Source organism: Haliotis rubra, unplaced genomic scaffold (genome assembly GCF_003918875.1).
Source record: "Haliotis rubra isolate DU_JTF1 unplaced genomic scaffold, ASM391887v1 Scf563, whole genome shotgun sequence".
NCBI classification, from domain to species: domain Eukaryota; kingdom Metazoa; phylum Mollusca; class Gastropoda; order Lepetellida; family Haliotidae; genus Haliotis; species Haliotis rubra.
The window spans coordinates 61,968-78,997 of NW_025767261.1; the positions used below are offsets into that span (position 1 = coordinate 61,968).

At 45.9% G+C, this 17,030-nt stretch overlaps 1 protein-coding gene across 22 annotated transcripts in view; it reads left to right on the top strand.

The window, feature by feature from the left end:
- Positions 1-4,024: 4,024 nt before the first annotated feature.
- The window catches only part of LOC124254078 (A disintegrin and metalloproteinase with thrombospondin motifs adt-1-like), a 51,964-nt gene continuing 38,958 nt past the window's right edge, over positions 4,025-17,030 (top strand). For 19 of the 22 annotated variants that reach the window (XM_046687945.1, XM_046687924.1, XM_046687936.1 and 16 more), the window contains exon 1: positions 8,961-9,080. The gene's annotated coding sequence lies outside the window, so the exon portion shown is untranslated. Of the gene's footprint in view, positions 4,133-7,156; positions 7,257-8,960; positions 9,081-9,305; positions 9,408-17,030 lie in introns of those variants that run through there. The other 3 variants (XM_046687927.1, XM_046687926.1, XM_046687925.1) reach the window with 3 other exon arrangements.

Here is a 17,030-nt window from a genome sequence, read left to right on the forward strand (position 1 = left end):
TGGTTTTGGTTTGTTTTCTGAAGGTGAAGCTGAATAGTGAAGAAAGAATCTCAGCCATCGTCCAAATATTAAAAAGTCCAAAACACTATTTATCCAAGAAATGTGAGGGTTAATTGTAATTATTTAATCTGAATTCTTAATCCTTATCACGACCGCAGTTTACATTGTCTTGTCGGCCACCCTGTACCACTCTGTCACTGTCAATTGTCATTAATTATTGTACATGACATTTATTGCCTTAATTGGTCATCCCCCTTGGCCGTGTCTGCCATCACGTCAACTGGTCAAGGAAGTGCTATTGTTTCTCCATCTGTCCATTGTTGAGTCGCCGACAGTCCATTGTTGTCAAAACCTGCATATATATGCTCACATCTATGATGTCAAGGAGTCGGTATTCCGACTGTCAGTGTAGGGACGTACGCGAGCTGGATAATGCCGCTTGTAGGAAACGCCCTGGAGTTGAGCCGGAACTTCGCTTACCTCATTCATGTATACTTGTTTATGATGTACTGTACAGACAACTAAAGAAGTTTGAACTCAACTATGCCTTTGTCTTCGTCAACGCACACTTCACCTTAATTCCGAGCTAGTTCCCCAGTCGACCGTATCAACGCGTTGACAGAACAAGCAGAAACGTAAATTCACTTGACACGTAGAACGTTCTTCAATAAAGTCTGGAAAAAAGATTATCTAGTAACTCTTACATTTTAATCATAAATTTTGATTCCTCAATCCGGACTCGTTGCTTCACTCTGAAACACCGAATATTACCTGGCGTGTTTTTTTAATTATTATTAAATATTATTTTTAAAGCATATGCATTTTACAGCATTTTCATAAAATTCAACATTCTAGTACGGGCATAAAACAAAGGAGATTCACATGAATAGATAATGGCAAGTTGACTAAAATTTATAGAATAAGGTAATATTACACTCAAATGTCGCTGAATACTTAGTAAGGTTATAATAGTCCTTTAGTTCATTTTGAAATGCTTGGAATGGGGGCATTCCTTTGTTGAGCTTGCCTTTTCAGATACTTAAAAACCAATCCTCACATGTTTCTGTGTAATGTCCGCCACCTGATGTTGCCATCCAGTGCATCCATGTCGTCATCCTGGTTTGCGAAAATGATGTGTCACTGATAGCTATGATGAATTAATATCTGTTTTTCTTTTATCTAAAAAATATTTTTTCATACACAGTCTTCAAACAAGGAAACATAGACAAACTTTGAAAAATGGCTTAAAATCAAATGCACATATTTCGTAATGCTTGACAGATACTGTGCTGAAACTGAGGATGATCTGGTCAGATATACTTGGGAGTGGCCTTCCGGTCAGGCGACCACCGTGTGCTGTTATCACTGCTCTACACTTCCTTGACACACGTGGAATTCTCCTCCATTCCCCTTGCACCGCGTTAGACAGATGTCGGTGTGGCGTATGTTGACGCTGACGTACACCTCTATCGATATAGAACCACGGATGACCTGGAAACCAATGATCCGACATGGACATTTGCATTATGAAGGAACAGTGACCCAGCCTGTGTGAGATGTAGTGTTTACATGTCCATACAACTACTTCTGACTGTCGATAATCGAAGATGACGCTGAGGAGGTTTGTCGATATATCGATGTTGCTGTCAGGGTCCCCTGAACAACCACCAAGTCAGATCTACCCGTGTAGCTTAAGGCTCCCAAAGCAACCACTCTTCCGCCACGGCCTCTGTCGACCTATGAAAGGTCGATCAATGGAAAACGTTCTACTTCGGGCTTCCATGTTGACATGGGTGAAGAAATCGTAATTCATCACTCAAGAGGACTCGCCTCCATTTTCTAAGGCTCCATGCCTGTACGGTGTTTCTCCATTGCATACGTTGATGATACGTAAACGCAACCTTCTCGGTACAGGGCCAAATACCGGTTTTCTTTGTCCAATCCTTCCTCTCTCTCAGCATGTCGATGACGTGCGTTAACATCCTGATGCGTCGATCCTGACCAAGGATTGTTGCTCTTGGTCAACCACGTCTCGGACGATCATGGAATGGAAGCAGTTATGTTCATCCAACCAACAAGTGTGCACTGTATGGTATTCTGTACGTTAACATCACGTGCAACTGCAGATATGACTCCGAGGTTTCAAAAAGTCCTATGGCCATAGTTCGATTGGTAGTATTTGGTCTCATTGTCCTCTTTCCGATCAGCCGATACACGTATAACAAGATGTTGACTGATGTTTGATCATGTTGCCATTGTCACATCTGGCACGTGCATTCTGTTTTCTTTTTGAAACTTGGGATAGACTGTATGCATTTTAATGGTGCAGAGTGATCATATACTGCGTAAAACCAAGCCCGATATTCACTGCATTCTCGTCACAACAAAAGTGAAATAGATGAAACAGGTTATTCAAAGGTCCAACTCAGTTGTCAGGTATATGCCTCTTAAAAAGTACGGGAGTGTGGATCGGCCGTCAGAACAAAACATAATTTGGATACCAGAGATGGTACCTAAAGCCAGTTTTCACCAGAAACATAAAATGCCTCCGATCGTAGGCATTACGCCTACTTTGACATGCAGGTAGACGTATACTTACGTGGCTGGAGTGTCATTAATGAGACGATGTTCATTAGAGAGTAACGCGTCACCTTTCTACTATATGTGTGGTCAGATTCCGAGTGAACGCCAGAAACACGCTTCGTACTGGTACAAATGGTGGTCAGTTTGTTTAATGTGTCTCAGATGGGATTTGCACACATTGGACTCTGCAGACCAATTGATGTAATGATCGTCACCCCAGCTTAACAGCAGATTAGACAGTTATAAGGAACCATGTGTTAAGAAACAACAGGTGTTTCCTGTGGTCGCAGTACTACTAGAGCTCGTCTATATTCAGGCAATGCGCGTGGAATAGCATGTTGACACATTCTAACCAGATGAATGGTGTTCAGAGCAAAGGAACTGCATGAATCGCCTATGGTCTCGCGCAATGTTTTCAGATGAGATCTGGATAAACATGGACATGTCTGGAGGTGTTGTAACCAACTTCATGCCGACGTCAACATTACTAACAATAGGTAACATCACAGATTTGGAGGTGGGTCTGTAATTCAACGTCTTGTACCTTGTTTCTGGGTTGATCTGGGTTTTTCGAATTTCCCTAATTGTTTCAGACAGTATATTATGATAAACACCAATACATGAACACAGGACTGAACGTGTCACATCGCTTGATTTTTATTGATCCATTCATACAATTTTCACATCTAGTTTTCCCTTTACACCAGAGGGTGTCTCTGAGGATAGCCAGTACTGGGAATTGTTTTGCACTATATCTTCAACAAAGAGAGTGACTTGTCCTTGTGTATGACCTTCACGTTAAGTTTTCATATCTCCTGACCTACTGGCACTTGCTTGTTATTGACATCTTCTTTGAGTGTTTGAGGCGTCATCACATATTTTTATTCACTATTTGAACAAAGTAATATTTTAACTTTTACGCGATATTAAATCTGTGTCGACTGAAATTTGAGATAGATTACTCTTTGCGAGTCACGGAGACGGTCGGCATTACGGTCTCTTTCATGCGTTTAATCGACTAAAGCGTATATTATCATACATGTCAACTACACTTTTGTCGATGTTTGTGTGTGGTTAAACACACACTCGGCGTTAGGTCAGCTGTGTGAAAGCGGTTTGTAATCTATCAAATCTGGACCACACCCATTACAGGGAACACAGATATCGATCTACGCGATCGGGATACGATGACATGCATCAACCACATGCTCAACCCATCATCGCCTCTCTGAGGAAAAGCATGGGTTGCTGAAGACAGGTCCTGCATCTGATCGTCACTGGAATAAAGTACATGTACTCTATAGTGGTTATGTTAAATACCTGTTCTGTCTAAAGGTACGCGTATATCTGCTCATATTAATAAACAAACTTCGTGAACGGCCCGACCTGATATGATCGCGTCATATGGGTTGGGCAATAGCGGTTCACGTCTCATGAGTTTCGAGGAGTTAACACACGCGATGAATGAAGATAATACTGAACTTCATATACAAACCTGTTCTGTGTATTCGTAACTCGGTGTAGAGAGGAGGTTATTTGTCAGACTCCGGTGAGTAAATGTTTAGATATGTTTCTGGCGTATTGAGAGTGTATGTTTTCAATAGAGACGATCGTTAAGAAAATACTCGTGCATTATGGAGGAGTGTAGACGGTCTTTTATAAAGATTCTATTTAAATTGTTTGAAGTGGCATCTTGTTTCTGTATACGCATTTGTGTGTTGATGTAGGAATAGAGTCACGCGCTATATCTTGCCATTAATAGCAATTTGCAATTTTAATAAATAAATAAATTTCGAAAACCTGCTGTTGGGGTCGAAGGTGCATGGGGGATCGGGGAGGGGGGATACATGACGTGTAGATGGTGGACGGGTGGATGAGAGGTGGGAAGATGGATGGGGATCGGGGAGGGGGATACATGACGTGTAGATGGTGGACGGGTGGATGAGAGGTGGGAAGATGGATGGGGGATCGGGGAGGGGGATACATGACGTGTAGATGGAGGACGGGTGGATGAGAGGTGGGAAGATGGATGGGGATCAGGGGAGAGGGATACATGACGTGTAGATGGTGGACGGGTGGATGAGAGGTGGGAAGATGGATGGGGGACAAGGGGGATACATGACGTGTAGATGGTGGACGGGTGGATGAGAGGTGGGAAGATGGATGGGGGATCAGGGGATGGGGATACATGACGTGTATGGATGGTGGACGGGTGGATGGATGAGAGGTGGGGAGATGGATGGGATGGACATGAGGAGGGATACATGACGTGTAGATGGAGGACGGGTGGATGAGAGGTGGGAAGATGGATGGGGGATCAGGAGGGGGATACATGACGTGTAGATGGTGGACAGGTGGGATGAGAGGTGGGAAGATGGATGGGGGATCAGGGGATGGGGGATCAGGAGGGGATACATGACGTGTAGATGGAGGACGGGTGGATGAGAGGTGGGAAGATGGATGGGGGACCAGGGGGATACATGACGTGTATATGGAGGACAGGTGGATGAGAGGTGGGAAGATGGATGGGGACAAGGGGGATACATGACGGGTAGATGGTGGATGGTGGATGAGAGGTGGGAAGATGGATGGGGAATCAGGAATGGGGATACATTGCGTGTATGGATGGAGGGTGGGTGGACGGGTATAATTGTTAACATGTGGGATACGTAGATATTAAACACAATAATTCACACTGTGACATAACATTCAATCAATCTTTATTCGGTACTTACAAGGCCACATGCCTATAGTACATTTCTATACACAATATTTATAACTGAGCAGCACCAGAACATATGTCAAATATTTACAGATTACAAATCTCAAGCAGATTTTTTATATATAAATGCAAAATAGATTTACATTTAAAGTTTCTATAATTCAAAAGTATTTTCATTTGTTATTAGAGGAGTCATTTTTATTTCATTTGGATGGGTATAATAGTAGGATGTTAAATATTTCTTTCTAATGTTTTCATTGGCGGCACAGATAAAACGAAAATGGTATTCGTCTTCTACAGCATTAACGTTACAGAGGTTGCAAATTCTATGATTACGAGGAATATTAACATAACGCCCACATTCAACAAACTCGTGCGATGAGCAGAGACATAACATTGTACTTGTGTAAGACACACATGAACGAACACCTACTTCATGTTTAGACTAAATATACCTATATCTTGTAATCTGTACACTTTACCGGGTCACTGGATGTACAATACATGTATATTGTTATAGAAAAGTGAGAATCATCATGACACGCTCAGTTGCCTGTGGTCGTCACACTCTCTACACCCACAACACCAGACCAGCATATTCAGTCAAGACATCGTGTTATGCTATTCAGAGCGTGACAAAAGCCTTGATACAACAAGATTACACCACACGCAGAGTTAGGCCCCCGGTGAGCAGAGAAACATCGCAATGACACATCGCTTACTACAACCCTAAATCGTTCTGCCCAGCTAGACAACAGAGGTATCACAGACGCATACTTTCTACCCGGTATCCATAGTTACCACACGGGTGTTTGGAATCAAGAGTAGATATCCATACAACAAAGCGAACTGGTGTTGTATGGAATTTGGTTTGAAAGTAAAGAATACCATTTACTTCATGTATGTATCGTTATGGAACGACACGCAGATCGATAGTTAATGATTGATTTGCATCATATGTTCTCACTGATAAACAGACGAAACTAATCGATACCGTTCCCATTAACTGACTACCAGACTGTAATTTCTTTGAGAGGCATTTTAGAAGTTGTGAAGATGAAGGAAAACTGATTTGTATGGATAGTTGCAATGACGGCTTTTAGGATTTTTCCTAGCAAAGACTACAAAATTAGGAAACTCCTAGAAGCCATAAACATCCAACGCCACAACCCCACCATGAATCGAGATCAAGAGTTATTTCATCTCTCAGCCTATCACCACCTTATCAAACACCACCACCAGTAATCCTTCCCTTCCTCCGTTGTCTATCTGGCTTCCATGCTCCCTCCTTTGTGCTTGTAATCACAACTATTGTACGTCAACTCATCAATTGTATAAACTCAACTCTAATCACAATCAATCACTCTGTACATCAACCTCCTATACTGTAATCACTTATCAAATATCCAATGCACATCAACCTTATTAATTGTATATACTCACTATACAGCTATGTATATATTCTCCTTGCTTCAGTTGTTGTATCACTTGCTTCATAACGGTGTTAGTACCTACACCGAAACGTCGCACTCATTGCAATAAAGAAGTTGACTATCCATACAAATCAGTTTTCCTTTACCAAACTGTACACAAGCATGATCCGACATGAACGTAAAGGCGTTCGATATAAAGCACAAATAATTGACTATCTTCAGCTACTGTTATGTTATGTATGTTCTATGTAACTCTCAAACATATTAATATTCACGGTTATCTTTCATAATGGTATTTTTAAAACGCCGTCTCTAACAGATCCTTTCGGCTATAGCTGATCTTGCTCCTTCAGATAAAAAAACTATTAATGCATGCACGAACGTAAATAATAGAACGAAGTGGTTTGTCTGGTTTGACGACAACAGACGGTTCAGTCGACCCCGCTGATAGCGGTGACGGGTGTGTAGTTGACGACACAAGGTACAGTAAGTGTGTCAACGACGACATTCGTGGCAAGGTAACGCTATCATATATCTTAATGTATCTTAATATTTCCATAGTACCGTTGTTTAGTCCTAACTTTGATGCTTGTTTCTCACACCAGTGTTCAACCCAGTCGAGTTCACATACACAAACTCATGATGTAGTCTCTTCATAATTTTGGCAGGACGTGAATACCCGACTTTATATAATCCATAACCATGACTGACAGGAATCCAATTAGATTACAAATCCTTTCAGATCGGACTGTATCAAAATGGTATAGAAACCCAGTGACGCATATCTGAGTTATATAGCCTACCCGACAAATCAGCCGTGTGCAGCTTGGGTAGGCTGGTTAGATGGAGCGGACACAATAGGAACGTGTCGACAACATGGGTGTGTGGCTGTTCAATGTACAATAAGCCCGGAGCATATTTCACAATCACGTGGGGTGTAAGAACAGAGAGTTTCGGGAAGGGTGAGGCAAGAGGAACTCCCTTCAACTGGTCACAGCTTATCAATGTTGGTGCAGCCGACTCAGCCACTATTGATTTTAGTTTGATAGCGTCGGCTGGTTTCTTGCCAGTGAGCCGAGTGGTTTCGTGGTTGATGGCCAACACCACCTGAGGTAGCCGCGCTACCCATTCAGTCGATCGTTTCCCGGGTTGGCCATCTCTTTCGCATACTGATGGCCCGAATAAGCGCTCAGCCAAAGTCCTATTGAATCTCTCAACTATGGCTTTGCTGCGATGAATCTCCGGCCGTGCCACGCCTGACCTTGGTATCGTGTTTGTCTAGCAGGTGTGACACGACACCCATGAACTCCCGCCCGGGGTCAACTTGCAGCTCTGTGGGCCACGACAACGGACTGTGCTTGTATATGCGTTCGAATCCGCGGGCTACCTGGGCCGAGTCTTTCACGGTTAAGGGTTCGGCTTCCTTGTAGCGACTGGCCACGTCCATACGGTTAGGGGCATGCTTGTACCTCTTGTCGTAGGGTAGGAATAGGAGGTGGGCCTGGTAGACGCTATTTGGTATGTAAATGGTTGTACGGCTTCTAGGAGTTTCCTAAAAGACTACAAAATTAGGAACTTCCTAGAAGCCATAAACATCCAACGCCACAGCCCACCATGAATCGAGATCAAGGTTATTTCATCTCGTCAGCCTATCACCACCTAATCAAACACCTTCACTAAGTAATCCTTCCCTACCTCCGTTGTCCATCTGGCTTCCATGCTCCCTCCTTTGTGCTTGTAATCACAACTATTGTACGTCAACTCATCAATTGTATAAACTCAACTCTAATCACAATCAATCACTCTGTACATCAACCTCCTCTGCTGTAATGCACATCAACCTTATCAAATATCACAATACAGCACATCGACCTTGTTCAGGTGTTGTATATACTTAGGTACCATACCGAAAAAACGTCGCACTCATTGCAATAAAGAAGTTGACTATCCATACAAATCAGTTCTCCTTTACCAAACTGTACACAAGCATGATCCGACATGAACGTAAAGGCGTTCGATATAAAACACAAATAATTGACTATCTTCAGCTACTGTTATGTTATGTATGTTCTATGTAACTCTCAAACATATTTACATTTCACGGTTATCTTTCATAATGGTATTTTAAAACGCCGTCTCTAACAGATCCTTTCGGCTATAGCTGATCTTGCTCCTTCAGATAAAAACTATTAATGCATGCACGAACGTAAATAATAGAACGAAGTGGTTTGTCTGGTTTGACGACAACAGACGGTTCAGTCGACCCCGCTGATAGCGGTGACGGGTGTGTAGTTGACGACACAAGGTACAGTAAGTGTGTCAACGACGACATTCGTGGCAAGGTAACGCTACCATATATCTTAATGTATCTTAATATTTCCATAGTACCGTTGTTTAGTCCTAACTTTGATGCTTGTTTCTCATACCAGTGTTCAACCCAGTCGAGTTTACATACACAAACTCATGATGTAGTCTCTTCATAATTTTGGCAGGACGTGAATACCCGACTTTATATAATCCATAGCCATGACTGACAGGAATATCAATTAGATTACAAATCCTGGATGAGGGCAAGAGGAACTCCTTCAACTGGTCACAGCTTATCTATGTTGGGTGTGATCCCCTACATTCTAAACTCTAAAACAACATTTCCAGATCTAGTTTCGAAGGTAACGCAGGTGTTTTCTTGTTAGAACTAAACTTGTTCGTATTCTGTATTTCCATTTGTATTATCATGAAACGGAAATGTTGGTTCTCCTAGCTGATCAAGATACATGATACCCAAGTAGTAGATATAATGACAGTCCGAGATCAAGTCCAACAAAGCCTTCTGTAAAGCTTTATTTCACAAATAAAGCTTTTGTCAGACCCTCGTAGATCCCACCCGCCTTTGTCTACTACTTTTTACCCCCAGTTAACTTCCGACCCCCACGTGCCACTTCCTGATCACGGGATAGCTCTATGCTGTGTTGACAGGATGGATTCCCTCTCTAACGAACCCTCTCCCCTGGCTCATCTCTCAAGTGACGGTACAAGTTCGGCTCGTCGGCTTCAATCCACTTTATCTATGTTGTAAGTTTTAACTGACCAAATCGGATCGGTGGCTCTCCGAGTGGCCTTTCATCTCGGGTGGTATAGGTACCTCACGAGGACCCTATCTGGTATCTGTCTCTTTTGATGTCCACTCAGCCGCTATTGATTTATGTTGATAAGCGTCGGCTGGTTTTGACTGAGCCAGTGGTTTATCGTTGATGGCCAACACCACCTGAGGTTGCCGCGCTACCCATTCAGTCGATCGAGGTTGGCCATCCCTTGCATGTGATCCCGAATAAGCGCTCAGCCAAAGTCCTATTGTCTGGTAGAGGCTTTGATGCGATGGGCTCCAGCCATGCCACACGCCTGACCTTGGTATCATGTTTGTCTAGCAGGTGTGATATGACACCCATGAACTCCGCCCGGGTCAACCTGCAGCCTGTGGGACACGTCACGGACAAGCTTGTATCGGCGTTCTCCGTTTAGCTACTGGGCCGAGTCGTCACGGTCAAGGGTTCGGCTTCCTTGGCGACTGGGCCACGTCCACGGAGGTCGACCTGGTGAATGCTATTTGGTATGTTAATACCGAACTTCCTTCTAGGCACGTAGCGTGGTGCGGGTAAATAGATCTGCCACAGGGCTTGTTTTCAAGCCACGCTTTGGCCTTGTTTGGGGGACTCGTGCCATTTTAGCCAGCTTATGTACGGCGCTAGCTCCTTTCCAGTACCCACGTAGGCTGTAGTAAATAGCCTCAAACTTTCTCTGGTTCCTTGACATATTGCCCCGATATATACACCTATGTTCTTGGTTCAATTTTCTCATGCCCGTACGCGTATATGTTGATCCCATCAATAGCTATCCAACGCTTAGTGTCCATCTTGTATACTATTATTATTATTTTCCCCTCCTTAAATTGGCAAGGTTCGCTCGTGATGATCGCCGCCGTCACCGGGGCTAAAACATACCATATTTGTGGTATAGCAGCAGCATCTGACGCTCCACGGCGTGTTTGATAAATGGGTCCTTCTCGAGGTCCTCCCACAGGTAAAGCCGGCGTTGCGGGGAATGGGGAGGACATACGATGCCAAACCGGTGTAGATCTGCGTCATTGTTGAACCTATAGTCTTCGTCATCTCGGCCCCGAGCTGGGACCAGTATCTCGCGTACAGCTTATCGACCTCATCGGCTGACAGTTTCTGGATTTTATCAGGGTTATAGTCCCCAAAGTATTGTTTGGCCTTTGCCACAGACCGCCAACGATACTAGTTTCTCTTGCTTGTCATCATCAGGCCGCTTATCACCCTCCAACAGTTGCTCGAGTAGTTCATCACACTCCATCTTATAATATATCAAGTGATTTTGAACTCTCATGATATAATAACCGATACAGGCGAAACACAGGGAGATGAAGATTCAGTTGCACACGATGAGCACTTCACAAACCATTGCTAAGCTAAAACACCCTATAGGCCACGGGTTGGTCGGTCTTGAGCACGAGCTTAGTATGTTTAGTTACAGCGAGCTGTTTCTTCGCACATTCCTTATCATGTTTCCTCATCACATCGTTCTCTCTCAAAACTCCTCGAACGAATCCCTGTCCTTGCAGTGGAATAAAGCCAACCATCGCGTCTGCTCCCTGAGGTCTTTCAACACCGAGTTGAACTTCTGGCGTTAGTACCCAGATGCTGTGCTTTTGCGTGTCGGCCGGAGAAGGCCAGGTACGCGATAGCATGTCTCTCTTTGTTATCTCGCGATTAGCACTGCAGTCGTCCAGGATGAACAGCATCGACTCCCCCTTGAATTTCATGTGGTAAGCTTTCAACAAGCCCTGCAGATGTGTCCCTGGGTCGACTCTGTGTACGTCCGGGTCCATCAACAAACAAGGTCTTTCCTCATGTACGCGCTATTCATGTGCAGAGTAGGGCACATGATACCGTGATGTTATCGAACACATCCAGGTAGTACCCTCCAACATATCCAGCATGAAAACGGTCTTCCCATTGTGCCGTCTGCCCGCACACTATGGTGCAGTGTGGGTTGAGGGGCAAATCAATGCAGTCAGCAGGCAGTGGCCTGCCGCCAGGCAAATCAGTTGATGGCTTGCACAAATCTCCCATTCTCTATATTAAGTTGCGCGTCCATAATCACGTACAGATATAATTTCAACTTGCCCGCGGGTTGAGCCTTCTTGGTGATCTGGATTGTTATCCCTCGCTGCCGTTGTCGATGCGGCGGCCACTACCATGCAATTTATCAATATCCGTGGATCGCATGTCCAACCACAGCGAACTGTGTGGTCAGGTATTCACCAATCTGCACGGAAGATAGGTCCATGGCTTTGGTTATGTGTGGGTGTTGTTTGATAGCCGGTAGCTTTTTATCTCATCCCACTGCTGGTATGGCCTCATACCATGACTGAACAGCTGGTTGGGCACGCCCTCGATGGTAACTTCCACCTTTTCAATCTTGGGGTTGAAAAACTTCTTGGCTCGTAATCCTCCACGGGGTCGACCATGATGCCCTTCATCGATCACGCCGGCACTTTCAGGTTGATGTTCCAGACAGTGTCGCTCTTATCCCACACGACCGATCTATGCCTCAGTATGCGGTCGTACAGGATGGCCACCTTCCCCGAGTACTGGCTTCGAACCTGCCTGGCCAGCTCCGGGCTAGTGACCATGTCGAACTCCAGAGAGATGTTGTCGATGGCATTACTGTCCTGTCACCGTTCAGGGTTTGCACGACTTTGCTGTAGTCGTTAAACGTGAGCTCGTATTCGCCTATCGCCAAGTGCGGCCTGGTAAAACGGTGCACGTGTCCTGTGAGCAGCTCGAAGTCGAGCGGCACGCAGAACCTGTTCCCGTAATGCTTGGTCGATGGCCTTTTGCCCGTCTGAGATCTTGTCTAGCTGGTCTGCCATGAAGCCGTGTCCCACACGCAACCCGGGTCGATTTGTTGATGCCTTGGTACACGTCATTGACGCTGCGTTCTCCCGTAGCAGTGAAATAAGTCGCTGTCGTCAATGCTCTTTGATGATGGCTCGACGTACATTCCTCACTAGCTCGCATTTGTTGTTGCCGGAGGTCAACGTGAGGTTGAACACCAGTCGAACAGTGCCTGGTACAATAAGGTCATTCTCGCCCAGCTTTGGGAATCTAACCAGCAGCGTTTGGTTCTGGTCCTTCTTGCTGGGATTGTTGGTCATGGTCACTGATCTCTCTTGATCTTCTTAAAGGATCTAGTTTCCTGCCATACATTATTATATACATAAAATATAAAAGTTTAATATAAATAATGGCTGAAGGCGGCCATGAGGACCTCCCTATGGATGATATGTGGGATGATAGTGCCCAGGCGTTCGACGAGCAGGAGGCCTCGTACCCCTTGATCATTGAACTCATCAAGCAAATCGTCAATGGGTTTTACGATAGCTTAAAAGGTGATAAAATAACGTGGAGCCGTGGGGACGAGACTATTCCAAAGCTTTTTGTCGATGGCAAGGGCACGCTGCAACTGAGGGATCACCCGGAGATCAATCTCGTGAATAAGCGTACGAGAGAACCACTTGCCTTATCGACACTCGGCAGTCGCCATGGGGTAGACTTTATCTGCGATGAACTAGGCTTCATAGATTATGGTGGCGCACGGCCTAAGCTTCCCGGGAGGCCGTTCAAGATCTGCAAGACGTCAGGGTGCCACATCGGATCAAGACATGGCTGATAGCATTGAAAAGCTGTTGGCCACCTACCATAACAAACCCTTACCTAGGGTTCGAATTTACCGTTCGGGAACTGTGGGGGCTCGACAAGGCCATGCAAACCATTTGCGGACATTCAGAACAACACGGCCAAACTGGACGCGATAGACGACCACATTGCCCGTGAAAAGGTCAAACCTGGTGAAACAGAGGAGGAGTCTCTGAAAGCCACCATCGAGGAACGAATACGTAATTTGGAAGAGGAAATGAAGACCCGGCTGGAAGCGGCATCCTCCTTCCGAGACCAGCTTCGATCCCAGATCAACCGTGTGCAGGAAACCGTTGATCGAGTCCTCTACCAGGACACCACGCTAGCTGACAGGCTCCGAATCCTGTTTCGGGAGCAAGGCATCACCATCGCCAGCATTCTGACTGCATTGGGCTTCATCCATATCAACCCTGGTGGTGTCATTGACGCCAGTGGTACACCAACACCCACAACCCCAAGTGGTGGCATCATAGACTGGATAAAAAAACACCCGAAATCCCTCGAAGGGAGTACCTGGCTAAACTGGCTGGTAATGCCGCGAAGCCCTACCAGGCATCATGGGTAGCATCGTCTTATGGGTGCTGAGCGCTCTGGCTAAAACTGCCACGTGGCTCGGCTGTGGGCAGCCATTGCTGCCATGGCGAGTCTGGTGTAGCCGTAAAGCGGCTAAGGAATTTTTAACCAAATGAGTCCCACCCCGACCGCGATCCCCGACCACCAGCGCTGTTTTTTAGATCGATGTGCTGCTGATTGGACGCTTGCACGTGTGGGGTTGGGGCTGCGGGATGTCTGTTGAACCCTTGACTCCGGGGATGGAACGACTATACCCGTTTCACTGGCCGTGGAGGTGGTACGTGTGGGACGTTGACATCAGGGTGGACGCCCAACTTTTGGGCTGCCGTAGCTACGACTATTTCGTTGTTGTAGCCAACCACTTTGTTGATTCTCGGTTGCATGTCGCTTGGAGCCATGTACAGCCCAACGTCGAACACGTAGTAGACTTTCGACCGGATATATTCCAACACATCTTGGTATCGTCGTATGGCACCCGGCAGATCAACTGGAGCATTGATAGCATCCTCAACGTTAACAACAAACTGTTTCTGTGCGTCTAAGGCAGTACCCGTACCGATAATACTGGAACGCGTTTGCGTCTGCGCACCCAACAGCGCCCACACGTACGTTCGAATCGAGTCGTTCAAGCGTTCGGTGCAGGCATAAGTGAACCCTCTCGACGTGTCCAAAATGAATTTTTCCAGTCATCCGCTGTGCCCCTGCTCGAACCTCCAGACTCGGTAATCCTTGTTGTTGTTGTGAGGTGATGATACAACTTGTACCCCCATTCTTTCAACTTCTCGCTGGCATCCACGATAGGCATGTTGTGAGCGATGGGGATACCAACCCGTGGTTCGGCCCCGGCAAACGCCAATCCGTCTTCGGGTCTAGCTTAAATTCGTCGCAAATACGTTCGTAGGCCCGTCTATTGTACTGGTTGGTTACTGCGTCCCATGCTTTGTCCTGTGGGAGTGGAGCGCTGATCTCTTTGATGATACGTCTGACCTGGTAGTACACATGGAACGTGAACACAGACTCACTCAGCGGGCCCCTCAGTGTCGGTCAACATCAAGCCACACCCAGTCGTTGCACACAACACGGCGAAGTTGAGTTGATTCTGCCAGAACTGCATAGGGTTGTTGAACCAGGTGTGGACTGCCTGGGCGTTGGTCGCCGAAAGCTTATACCGGTCGAACACATCTATGAACTGGGCATTGAAATACAGCCCTTCAGCGACCACGATCTTGTTGTGGGAAATCTAGGTCCAGTTTAGGGTAAAACACTCTTGGGAGGTAAACACTCCCTTTGTCCATTTTAAAGTATTATATAATGAGTATATATACTCTAACATGTACGTAACACTTTCAGGAATAACGAGCGCGAGGCCGCTCAGCTGATGCATGTGATCAATAACCCGGCCGGGCCAACTCGAAGTCGCACCTACCTACCGCGATGGACTAACATCTACGCCAACAACAACAAGCTGTTCGTCAGTGGCGCCCGCAACCAGATAATCGACGGCTACTACAGTGTGTGTTCGCTAAGCGACAAGACCTTCAAACCATTGGGAGCCGAACTCAAGATGAATGAATCAAATGGCACAGTGGTGTTAATCAACAACGGAAGAAACCCTTGAGGGCTCATCCAACCAATGGCGAGGACACTCGGTATGTCACCGGACGAGATAAAACCAACAACTATCGTCACAGGCACGAAGTTACCCGACCTAGTACCGTACCGAGAGCTGTGCATTCATCCGGCCAGGTGAGCACAACCGACAACATTCAAGGTGGTCACCCTTCCACGATACTGAGAGTCGTACCCGTGAAAATGGAGAAATATAAGGGCGGCAGAACCGAGTCAATTTCACCGCTGCAGTATAAAGAGAGGTTAACTTGAGGCGACATCCCTGAGCTGATAATATCGGTGTTAGATATAAATCATAACCCTGTGGAATATAGGATACCTCAACATAATGCTGCACATAAAATGACCAGCGCACAAAGCCCTGGGATGAGAAAAATGCATCAATGTGGGGATCTCCGAACTCGGGACACACGCGGTTTCGATGACCTGGCGTAGATGTTAAATTGTACGCCTTGCAACTGAAAACAACATTTACAAACGCGTTGAAGTCCCTCCGTTGGAACACCAGGTGATATAGTAGATACCTCAAGAGCAGTCCTCAACACTCGGTACGCGCACTAGTCAGCACCGGTGATGATAAATCGGATGGTATACCCACCGTTCAGAGGCAAACTGTTTGACATAGAAGTTGTTGAGAGCACTACCGTCGCGCCGAAACAAGCCATATATACGCCTCGTCTTCACCGATGATGACAAGTGGGTGTTTTACCCGCTAAAGTCGACTGGTTTTCTCAATATTAGGTTCGGCTCCCCTACGTGTTCACGGAGAACAAAGACAACTACCTAAAACAAAGTCGTGAACAACGGAACCCCTGCTCGTGGCTTACGTCCTGGCTCATAGACGTAGCGTAGTCATCAGCCCAGCCGCCAGTATGGCAGCCCACATACTATCGAGTAAACCGGAGTGCAAAACGTGACATTGCAGTTGGTGTCTGAATTCGAAGGTGTGGTCAACATCCTGAGAGACTGCCGCCGAACTCCACTCTGGTCATCAAAGTCTACATAGGTGAACCATCGCAGGATGAAGTCAAAAATCGTGAAGGGGTCAAACTCCGGGTGGGTGAAATGGCACCAGTATCAGGTTTGCACTGTTTACTTACGTGTGCCTGCCGACTCCTACACCAGTCTGCAGGGGGCCCCGTTACTGTGGAAGACACGATATCACTCACTAAGATCTTCCTACCCAACAACATACACTTCATGGGGTTGAAGGGCGCCCCTGTGAAATTATCAGAAAAACAATTGGAAACTTTCTCTCATAATAGTAATATATCAATGTCCAGTCATCGCCCCAACGCTACGCTTAACGAC